This window comes from Argopecten irradians, chromosome 6 (assembly GCF_041381155.1).
Source record: "Argopecten irradians isolate NY chromosome 6, Ai_NY, whole genome shotgun sequence".
Taxonomy (NCBI): Eukaryota; Metazoa; Mollusca; class Bivalvia; order Pectinida; family Pectinidae; genus Argopecten; species Argopecten irradians.
In genome coordinates this window covers 7,174,444-7,183,780 of record NC_091139.1, presented here as the reverse complement: position 1 = coordinate 7,183,780, position 9,337 = coordinate 7,174,444, and the positions used below count along the sequence as shown (strand labels likewise).

Genomic DNA, 9,337 nt, shown 5'->3' with positions numbered 1-9,337 from the left:
GGTATGGCTCGGTGTAACTGTACAGGTAATTTGAGGGCCGGTAATATGTAGGTAAGATCAAAGGTAACCTGTCCAGTGTAAGGCTTGGTGTTACTGTACAGGTAATTAGAGGCTGGTCAATGGGGGTAACAATCAAAGGTCACTTGTCCAGGTATGGTTGGTGTGAACTTGTACATGGTAATTAGAGGCGTGTAATAGGGGTAAAATCATATGGGAACCATGTCCTAGGTATGGCTTGGTGTTACTGCTAGCAGGTAATTAGAGGCGGGTACTAGTTTGGGGGGTAAAATCAAAGGGACACTTAGTCCAGGTATGGCTGGTATTGTTAATGTTACGGGTAATTAAGATACGGTAATGGAGATACAAATTAAAAAGGTCATTGTCCACGAGTATGGCTTGCCTTAGGTGTTTACTGTATTAGCTATAACTTAAGTATACGGTAGGAGAGGTAAAATAATCATAAGAATGAGAAACTGTGTGTCAAGGTCAGGTTGTTGTTATGTACAGTTTTTAAGGATCGTAAGAGAGGTTAAAAATTCAAAGGGTCAATTGTTCAAGGTATGGCTTGGGTGTCTTACCTGTACAGGTAATTAGAGGCGGGTAAAATGGGGGCAAAGATCATAGGACACATGTCTATGGTATGGATTGCACTTACGTATACAAGTAATAGAGCGCGGTAATGGGGGCAAGATTCATAGGACACTTGTCCTAGGTATGGCGGGTGGTGTTAATGTCGATAATAGAGGCGGTGGGTAATGGGGGGTAAGATCAAAGGACCCTTGTTCAGGTAACCTTGGTGTTACGGATACTAGGTTATGTCATGTCGGTTATGGGAGGTAAAATCCAAAGGTCACCTGTCCAGGTATAGCTTGCCCACTTCATAGCACTGTCAACTATTATTGTCAGTTACTAATTTTACGATCCCTCTTTAAGCACTTACCTTTACTTAGAATATCGACTTTAAGTGTATCATAGGAATATGAAATATCTCATTTATGATAATATGTCTTGTCGCAGAGATGTACATTACGTTTATTATTGTACGTTCATTAGTACTTTATGCTTCCTCTATCCATTGTAATTGTGAAAGAAAATAAAGTTTGAAAGATGACCTGAATGCTTTCTCTACTTCAATTCAAATGCATATTTTCATATATCAATTATGGACTTTTGTTTTCTTTTATTAGATATGTAGTTTCCTTTGCAAATGTCAAAACCATTCTCTAACGTGCATGTTAATTACAAGAAAAGGTGCTTGCCATAGATCGCCACCCTGAGGAACTCAACGTTTGCGTAATGAAATTCACAAAGGAATATTGACTCGGTGTTTCTAAAAGTTTCTCAATATGCTATATATTGAACGTCACGTGTCCATGTGTTAGCCAATGCCATTAGTGGAAAATCGGAGCATATCTAGTACATGGTAATAATATCAAACGGCATTTTGCCACAGCATGTATCTTCATTATACATGATGACACATCGCATTGTAATTTGGGCGACATGACTCGAGATTTGATTAACAGGTGTCGCATTGACTCGGTAAGGGAAATAACCGATGTTTGAAAGTATACTCGACTCTCTTTTGTGAAAGAAATGAAATAAAAAACACAAAACTTCACATTTAGAAATAATTGTACACTGTAGCACTTCAATAATTACAAGTGAATAATAAAACATGAAATACATCATTAAAAATGTCGACATTGCATATACAACACATCATTACAATATGACAATAAACGGAAAACAATGTGACAATATATAAATACACATTACAATGTGACAATACAAATACACGGTGATATTACAATTTGCGACAATGTGTATAACAAAATACAGCATTACAATGTGACATTAAACAAATACAACATTACAATGTGACAATGGTAAACAAATATCAACACAATTACAATGTACAATGACAATTAAACAAATATACATACATTACAATGTGACAATATACAAATATGTAACATTACAAGTGTGACAATATACAAATACAACATTACAACAATGAACAAATATTAACAAATGTGACAATGTGACAATGACAAACTACAACATTACAATGTGACAATAAACAAATACAACATTACAATGTGACAATAAACAAATACAACATTACAATGTGACAATAAACAAATACAACATTACAATGTGACAATAAACAAATACAACATTACAATGTGACAATAGACAAACACAATATTACAATGTGACAATATACAAACACAATATTACAATGTGACAATAAACAAATACAAAATAACAATTAACATTACAATGTACAAATAAAACATTACAATATACAAATACAACATTACAATGTACAAAGCACTAAGAATAGATAACTCGGTGTGGTATCACATCTCCCTCCAGAGGACGCTGTAGTTGGCCGTAGACATCATGGCTAGCTCATCAGTTTCCGTGCTCCTCGCGGACGTGGCTGGCGTCTCCAAGTCTGGTTCTCCGGCTCCCAGAGAAGTGAGGACAAGGGCAGACAACTCCTGTACCTGGCGATGCTTGGTAGATCTGTACTGGTCAAACATCCTCCGGACACCCTGGATGATGGACTTACGGGTCAGAAGGTGAAGGCCAAGGCTGTGGGCATCGTCCAGCGTGGAGAAGAAAAGTTGGCGGTCAAGGCGGATCAACTGGTCATCTGGAAAAAAAAGAAAATATTGTTACAAATTTTATTAGAAAAAAATAAAACTGTACATATATCAGTGATAATCCTAACAGGAAGATAAAATACAGAAAATTAATTACTTTAATGTAACGTTATTTTTTGACGATCTGTGACTATTTCAAGAAGAAAAACTAAAAAGTGAGCAATAAACGTTGTTAATTAGCTATGTTACAAGGTTGTTCAAAATTCATACACTGTTAGTTTGTTTAATACACATTACCGTGGTAAATATGTATAACAGCTGGTTTTAGGATAGGAAATTCCGCTTAAAACAGAACAGGGGACACTTTTCTAATTTCTGTATAAATTCTCAAAACAATATTATTGAATGAATTAATATGAATCAAACTGTTACAGAAAAAAGAACCATCAAAATGGTTATAAAATATCGAACTATATGATGACTTCTTATAACTTGACAGACAATCAGAATACGACTGTATTGAAAATGTTGAAAATTGTTTCGTATTATACAAGTATTTAAAAAAAAATAAAAAATAAAACAATAAACGAGGAAATATAGCTGACCCTGGATACATACCTAAGAAGTTGACCTGCTTGGTAGCTTTGTCGTGGGCTAACAGAAGACTCTGGAGCTTCTGGGCGTAATACACAACATCAGTAGTGGTCATCTCAGCCATGGTCAGTGTAGAGGTCAATTAGAGGGTGTTATGCTGGTGATTCTAGAGCAGGAGTATTTTTACAAATTCTATGCCGTTCTTTTTATAGACACTTCCTAAGTTTGATTGGCTGCATACGTCCAGTAATTTTATTGGCTGGAAATTAAGTCCCTCCCCTATTTAATGTGGAACGTAATTACCTGAATAGTACCGCTAAATGTGAGGAGATTTTCATAACGGTTTAAAGATCAAAGGATATCGGGCGGTAATTATAGATCAAAGGTCCCTTGTCCAGGTATGGCTTGGTGTTACTGTCCAGATAATTAGAGGTGTTAAGGAAAGTAAGATCAAAAGGTCCCTTGTCCAGGTATGGCTTGGTAGTGACTGTAAGGTATGGCTTGGTGTTACTGTACAGGTAATTAGAGGCGGTAATGGGGGTAAGATCAAAGGTAACATGTCCAGGTATGGCTTGGTGTAACTGTACAGGTAATTAGAGGCGGTAATAGGGGTAAGATCAGAGGTCACCTGTCCAGGTATGGCTTGGTGTTACTGTACAGATAATTATAGGTGGTAATGGGGTAAAATCAAAGGTAACATGTCCAGGTATGGCTTGGTGTTACTGTACAGGTAATTAGAGGCGGTAACGGGGGTAAAATCAAAGGACACTTGTCCAGGTATTTGGTGTTACTGTACGGGTAATTAGAGGCGGTAATTAATGGAGATACAAAATCAAAGGTCACTTGTCCAGGTATGGCTTGGTGTTGTACAGGATGTTGGGTGTTACTGTACAGGCAATTAGAGGGCGGTAAGCTGAGGTAAGATCAAAGGTAACATGTCCAGGTATGGCTTGGTGTAACTGTACAGGTAATTAGAGGCGGTAATAGGGGTAAGATCAGAGGTCACCTGTCCAGGTATGGCTTGGTGTTACTGTACAGATAATTATAGGTGGTAATAGGGGTAAAATCAAAGGTAACATGTCCAGGTATGCCTTGGTGTTACCGTGCAGGCAATTAGAGGCGGTATTGGGGGTAAGATCAAAGGTAACATGTCCAGATATGGCTTGGTGTTACTGTACAGGTAATTAGAGGCGGTAATGGAGATAAAAATCAAAGGTCACCTTCTCCAGGTTATGGCTTGGTGTTTACTGACTGTACAGGTAATTAGAGGCGGAATAGGGTAAGATCAAAGGTAACTTGTCCAGGTATGGCTTGGTGTTACTGTACTCAGGTAATTAGAGGCGGTAATGGGGTAAGAATCAAAGGTAACATGTCCAGAAGGCTATGGCTTGGTGTTACTGTACTGGTAATTAGAGGCGGTAATGGAGGTAAAATCAAAGGTCCCTTGTCCAGGTATGGCTTGGTGTTACTGTACAAGGTGGTGATTGTAAGGATAATTAGAGTGGTAATGGGGGGTAAGATCAAAGGTCACTTATCCAGGTATGGCTTGGTGTAACTGTACAGGTAATTAGAGGCGGTAATAGGGGTAAATATCAGAGGTCACTGTGTCCCAGGTATGGCTTGGTGTTTACTGTACAGGTAATTAAGAGGCGGTAAGGGGGTAAATCAAAGGTCACTTGTCCAGGTATGGCTTGGTGTTACTGTACAGGGTAATTAAGGCGGTAAGGAGGTAAAATCAAAGGTCACTCTCTGTCCAGGTATTTAACGTAATTCTCATTTGAATTACTGAATCATGAAGTAAATAAAGATAAGGAAGCCCTAATGTAATTTATCAGAGAACACTTGAAAGTAGTGGCAATTGGGTACTTTTACAGTTAATTAGAGGCTGTCGATGGGGGCAAGATCCATAATGGGACTAGTATGTAGCTTGGTTTTACTAGACACTAATTAGAGGCGGTTAATGGACTGAGATCATAGGACACATGTCTAGGTATGGCTACAAACAGAAGGTAATTAGTAGGCGGTAATGGGGAAGAACAATGGACCAATGTTCAGTATACCATGGTGTTTACGTACAGAATATTAAGATCGTAAAGGGAGGTATTATCAAAGGTCACCCTGTCCGCAGGTATAGCATTCCCCAACTTCAAAGCCACAGTCAACTATATTGTACAGTAAACTGATTTCCGATCCCCTTTAAACACTTACTTTAATTTAACTATAACTTAAGTGTACTTAGAATCTGAAAATATCATAACTGTGAAATGTGTGTCTCAGAGATGTCAATACGGTTTATTATGTACTTTGCTTCGCTCTATCCATTGTAAATTGTGAAAGAAAATAAAGTTTGAAATGATGACCTTAATGCTTTTCCTACCTTCAATTCAAATGCATATTTTCATATATCAAAGTAAGGACTTTTGTTTTCCTTTTATTAGATATGTATTCCTTTGTAAAATGTCAAACACCGTATTTTCTACCGTGCATGTTAATTACAAGAAGTGGCTCGATATATAGTTCGCCACCCCTGAGGTACTCAACGTTTGCGGTAATGAAATTCACAAAGGAATATTGACTCGTTGACAATAAAAGTTTGTCACAATAATATATATGACACGTCACGTATATACCATGTGACAATAAACAAATACAAACATTAAAATCGGAGCATAAACAAATACAACATTAATATCACATGTGACCGCAGCATAAAACTGACAATACATGAATATACAACATTTGTACAGTGTGAAACAATATACAAAATACAATCATTACAATGTGACAATATACAAAATACAACATTACAATGTGACAATATACAAATACAACATTACAAAGTGACATATACAAATACAAAACATTACAATGTGACAATAAAACAAATAACATTGACAATGTGACAATACAACAATTACAGCATGTGACAATATCCAACAATGAAAATACAACATTACAAAGTGACAATAAACAAAATACACAACATTACAATGACAATGTGACAATAAACAACAACAATGGTACAATAAACAAATACAAACATTACAATACAATATACAAATACAACATTACAATGTGACAATATAGCAAATACAACATTACAATATATGACAATAAACAAATAATAACACAATGTTGACAATAAACAAATACAACATTACAATGTGACAATAAACAAATCCACACATTACAATATGTGACAATAAACAAATACATTATCATTACAATGAATACAAAAACAATAAACAATACAATGTGGACAATAAAACAAAATACAACAGATTACAATAAGACAATAACAACACAACATTACAATGTGACAATATACAAATACACAATTTACAATGTGACAAAAGGTAAATAATACAAAATAAACAATTAACATTACCCTGTGTACAAATAAAACATACAATATACAAATACAACATTAAATGTGACAATGTATACTGCACTAAGGGTAGATAACTCGGTGTGGTATCACATCTCCCTCCAGAGGACACTGTAGTTTGCCGTAGACATCATGGCTAGCTCATCAGTTTCCGTGCTCCTCGCGGACGTGGCTGGCATCTCCAAGTCTGGTTCTTCGGCTCCAGAGAAGAGAGGATAAGGGCGGACAACTCCTGTACCTGACGATGCTTGGTGGATCTGTACTGGTCAAACATTTTCCGGACACCCTGGATGATGGACTTACGGGTCAAAAGGTGAAGGCCAAGGCTGTGGGCATCGTCCAGTGTGGAGAAGAAAAGTTGGCGGTCAAGACGAATCAACTGGTCATCTGAAATGAAGATTTGAAATTTTATTACACATTTCATTAGAAAATATCAAAGCTGTACATATATCAAAGACAATCATGACAGAAAGATGGACTACGGAAAATTAATTAACGACATTAAAAGTAACACGATTTTGTTACGATTTGTAACAAAAACAAAAAGTAAACAATGAGGGCTGTTCATTCCTAATGTTACAAGATTGTTCAAAATTCCTACATTTTTTTAATACTTTACCTTGTGAAATAGGTATTATGGTTGATTTTGGGATCGAAACTCTAGCTTAAACAGGACATGGGAAACCTTTATTCTAATTTCTGTAACATACCATGTAAAAAACATTATCGAGTTAATCGCTGTTTTTAATTAATATCATAATTAAACAGTTACCGCAAAATTAACAGTGAAATTGTTATGAAATCTTTGAATTAAATGCCGAGTTTCTATAAACTGAAAGACAAACAAAACATCACTGCACCAAAAAATATAATTGTCTATTAATTAACATGTATTTTTTACCTTAAAATAATAAAACAACAATAAACGATGTAATATAGCTGACCCTTGATACTTACCTAGGAAGTTGACCTGCTTGGTAGCTTTGTCGTGGGCTAACAGAAGACTCTGGAGCTTCTGGGCGTAGTACACAACATCAGTAGTGGTCATCTCAGCCATGGTCAGTGTAGAGGTCAATTAGAGGGTGTTATGCTGGTGGGTTCCAGAGCAGGAGTATTTTCACAAATTCTAAGCCGTTCTTTTTATAGACACTTCCTAATTTTGATTGGCTGCATTCGTCCAGTAATTTTATTGGCTGGAAATTAAGTCCCTCCCCTATTTAATGTGGAACGTAATTACTTGAATAGTACCGCTAAATGTGAGGAGATTTTCATAACGGTTTAAAGATCAAAGGGAATCGGGCGGTAATTATAGATCAAAGGTCATTTGTCTTGGTATGGCTTGGTGTTACTGTCCAGATAATTAGAGGCGTTAAGGAAGGTAAGATCAAAGGTCACTTGTCCAGGTATGGCTTGGTGTTACTGTACAAGTAATTAGGGGTCGTAAGGGAGGTAAGATCAAAAGGTCACCTGTCCAGGTATAGCTTGATGTTACTGTGCAGGTAATTAGGATTCGTAAGGAAGGTAAGATCAAAAGGTCACTTGTCCAGGTATGGCTTGGTGTTACTGTACAGGTAATTAGGGGTCGTAAGGGAGGTAAGATCACAGGTCACCTGTCCAGGTATGGCTTGGTGTTACTGTACAGGTAATTAGGGGTCGTAAGGGAGGTGAGATCAAAGGTCACCTGTCCAGGTATGGCTTGCTGTTACTGTACAGGTGATTAAAGGCGGTATTGGAAAAATAATCAATTTCTCTTGTGTCCGCAGAATTTTGAAAGTAATAATAAAGGTTTAGTTTAAATCAATTTTAGCAAAAGACAAATGGTTTGGACAAAAGGTATTACAACTTACTGACGTCTTTTCCGAACAAATAAATATATAATTACAATGATATTTTGTCACGTCATAGCTTAAATATGTCTATATATGTTTACTTTATGTATCAAAACAAAACGAAAGTTACAAATTAGAATATAGCTAAAGAGATATATGAGGTATTAGAGACACCAACGCATATTTTTGTTTGTTATAGAGGGTTTTGCTTAGACCGTTGTAGTGGTTATTCTTATCTAATGCTCAGTCACATCCCGTGCTGCGTTTGCCTTTCACCATGATAATCCGGGTCTTTACGAATTCCTGTCTTTCGTACTTAGCCGACTAGATAAGATAAACCAGGCACACGCTCGTTATTGTTGGATTAATTGATGAAAATAAATTAATTTGTTATATATACATTTAATTAGTAATTTACGAGCTTGAAGTAAAAGTGGGAAACGTTGTTGCTAGGGGAGGGAGAGTAGGGCCTAGATTTGGGCAGATAAAAATGAGAGTATCCTGGCAGTTCGGTATGGCTGGTGGGAGTTAAATGTTAAAACGTTAGAAATAAAAAAGTTGGACAGATCTATATATTTGAATATTTAGAATGGCGTCTAGATTAGTATCTCCAAAAAGAAGGTGTTCCACAGTGATTTCCTTGTACCAGTTGAGAGACAGGAGCATTAAGTTCCGTAACTAACTAAATAAATATTGTAAAACATTGATAATTTTCTGTCCTTACGCCTATCTGCTAATGGTTCCCATCCAAGCTCTCTGTATATATATATATATATATATTTAAATATTGGTAAACCGGTTATAACTCGGCCAGCTTCGAACTGCATGTTTTCTGATTTATTCGAGAGTGTTATATTACAATTATCCCATACTTCGCAGACATATTCAAAAAGTGGTCTAATAAAAACAAG

At 36.4% G+C, this 9,337-nt stretch overlaps 1 pseudogene; it reads right to left on the bottom strand.

The window, feature by feature from the left end:
* Positions 1-6,686: 6,686 nt before the first annotated feature.
* Positions 6,687-7,759, bottom strand: LOC138326248 (uncharacterized; annotated as a pseudogene).
* Positions 7,760-9,337: the final 1,578 nt, after the last annotated feature.